Below are 2836 nucleotides of genomic sequence, written 5' to 3'. Positions count from 1 at the left end.
GTCTTGCGAGTTTTATCATTATCTCTTATTTACTCCGATCATCAAGTTTTCCTTCCTACCATTATTTACCATCCCAACACCACATTTTAAACCAATTTTTTTCTTTATTTAGCCTACCCTACACCCGACGTTATCCCTTGTAACCCATTTTGAAACTGACCCTCAAGCAGCAAATTAAGTCTATCGAGACGAATTACGAATTTGTGAGACGAGGTTGAGTGGTAAAAGGCAAGAGAGCGTGAGTACATTAGAGTGAGCAAAAGCCTAAAAGAGAGTTCAAACTCGAGAGTGAGTGAATTTTTCTTTTCGAGCGAATTTGTGAGGTTTGTGGTAAGGTATTTATTTTCTTTATTATTTTTTTCTAACATCTTCTTGTCATTACTTAATCATGTCTCGAGAAACATTTCCCGAATCAGAATTCCAATATTTGATGCAAGAGATGCGTAGAATGGTGAAATCAAAATTTGATAAATTGCATGATCGATTGGATCGAGTGGAGGAAAGAGCCCGATGGAAGCCAAACTCACCGGGTGAAGAGACGGAGACAAGATCATCACGAAGGCACACATCCATTGATTTTTTGGGAAGAGATTCATACCATGATTCCTATTCAACGAGGAACTCAAGACGAAGCAAAGCAAGTTTTGAGTTTAAAGCTTTTCGAGGTGACGAACGAGAAATCACAAGTAGTCCTTCGTATGCACCGAGGTATTCGTCCGCCAAGAATCAATCTCGAAGAGGTGATCATTTTTTGTATGAAAGTCATTCCAATTATACCCAACGAGAGTCATTTCGTGCTGATTCATTTGTAACATCTCCATCCTATAATGAAAGAGCGAGGCAAAAAGAAAAAGAAATAAGAAGAAAGGAAAGACAAGAAATGTTGATGAGAGAAAATGAGCATATATGGAATGAAATCGAGAGACGAAAAAAAGAAATGAAAGAAAAGGAACAAGAAATTGAAAAAGAGAGTGAGATTGAAGAAAGAAACGAGAGTGTAAAAGAAACGAGTGTCATGGAAAAGAAATTGAGATTGAAAAAGGATGTGAAAAAGAGAAAGAAATCGAAAAAGAAATTGAGATTGAACAAAAGTGTGAGGAAAAAGAGAAAATTGAAAAAGAAAGAAAAGACAATGAGTTAGAAAAACAAACGAGAGAAAAGGAGGCAAAAGAGCAAGAAAAAGTGAGGAATCTATTTACTAAACCACATGAGAATTTGTCTTGTTTTGTTTCCTCTTTTCAGGTCTCCGGAAGGCCAAGTGACGATAATTTTCAACTCCAATACCTCTCGAAAGAGAGAAGGTTCATTTTGGCTGAAAAAGGTAATGTTCTCAACGATCCTAGTTCGCCTATGCCAAAAGGTAAGCAAGGTATGAATGTTGAAAATTTTAAAGCACTTCTGCCTTACTCGATTGTTGATGGACACACTGTTGATGATTTGGTCTTTAGAAAGAATCTAAACTTTGACGTGGCTACTTGTCATTCTTTGATTGATGATGACCCATTTGTTTTGTCTGATGATAAAAAGATTCTTGCTTTTGAAAAATATTATTTTCTTGATGATATTAGTTGTTTGTCTTTAACTTGCAATGGAATACATGTTTTGGATCCGCAAGATGAAAGTCCATATAAAATGTTCATTCTCACTGATCATGTTGAAAAGGAATGGAAATGTATTGATGAATACGCCATTGGCAAGATTTTTGATGAAGAGCGAATAAATCAGCACCAACAAAATCTGGAATTGTGTGATCAAAAGTTGACATATCATCTGCTTGGTTGTGTTGATCATGTAGATTATCTATTTTTTGGTGTGAAATTTCCATGTTTTTGTAAATCTTTTCGAATGAAATTTAAAGGGTTTGCTTGTTTGAATTTGAGTATGTTAACACCCTCGTTGTTTAATTTGTGTAAATTGTTGGAGATAAAAGGACTCTTTTTGCCATTTGGATCGAGTAGTCAAAATCATGTCTTTAATCCTGGAGTTTGCTATTATGAATCATCCATGAAAGAAAGCAAGCATCGTAAAATTTGTTTGAATGAATGTGTAAACAATCTTTGTTTGTATGATACTTTGTCTTTAAGTTTGAAAATGAGCCATGTGAATCTTGTTGGTTTGTTAAGTCAAAATCAAAATTTTGTTTTCGGAGGATGTTCTCAACTGTGGACTAAAAGATCCGAACATGTTTTGAATGATAATGATTTTGAGTTGCTTAGTGCTCTTTCTATGAAGTCGGTCATGAAATTGCCAAATCAAATTGAAATGGCAAGAGAAAATTTTGTCTTTGACCCCGGTGAACACCATTCTATATCATTGCCTAAGGTAATTGAACCATGGAAAGTTGACTTCCAAAACCATAGCTATCAAATGCCTTGTGATTTATGTTTGTTTCCAACGAAGAAAAAGGTAAGAACGATTTCTATTTTCGACCCCGGTATTGGATTATTTGTTCAAACTGTGAATCAAATCTCAAAAAGTTCCTTTGTGTTTAATCTTCATCGTGTCACTAATTCGTTTTATTCTTTTAAAGGTGACAATGTGAAGTGGTACCCTCCTAAAGAGGGAGGGCATGCGAATGAGCTTCTTTTGATCCGAGTTAATTGTGGCTTTCAGAATCTTCAATGATTTTTCGCGAGTAAATGGCCCGATTTGGGGACAAATCGCTTTAAAGAGGGAGGGGATGATACGACCATGCCCCAGGCACACTTTTGGATCAGCTCCCTAAGCATTGTTTGCAAATCCATGCGAGCTGAATTAGTTCAATTTCATTTCGTTAAGCTCCGTTTAGCTCGTTTCCAGCTCACTCGAGCTCAAGTCAACTCACTCAAGCTCAATC

Source organism: Gossypium hirsutum, chromosome A08 (assembly GCF_007990345.1).
Source record: "Gossypium hirsutum isolate 1008001.06 chromosome A08, Gossypium_hirsutum_v2.1, whole genome shotgun sequence".
NCBI lineage: Eukaryota > Viridiplantae > Streptophyta > Magnoliopsida > Malvales > Malvaceae > Gossypium > Gossypium hirsutum.
This window is presented reverse-complemented; position numbering follows the sequence as displayed.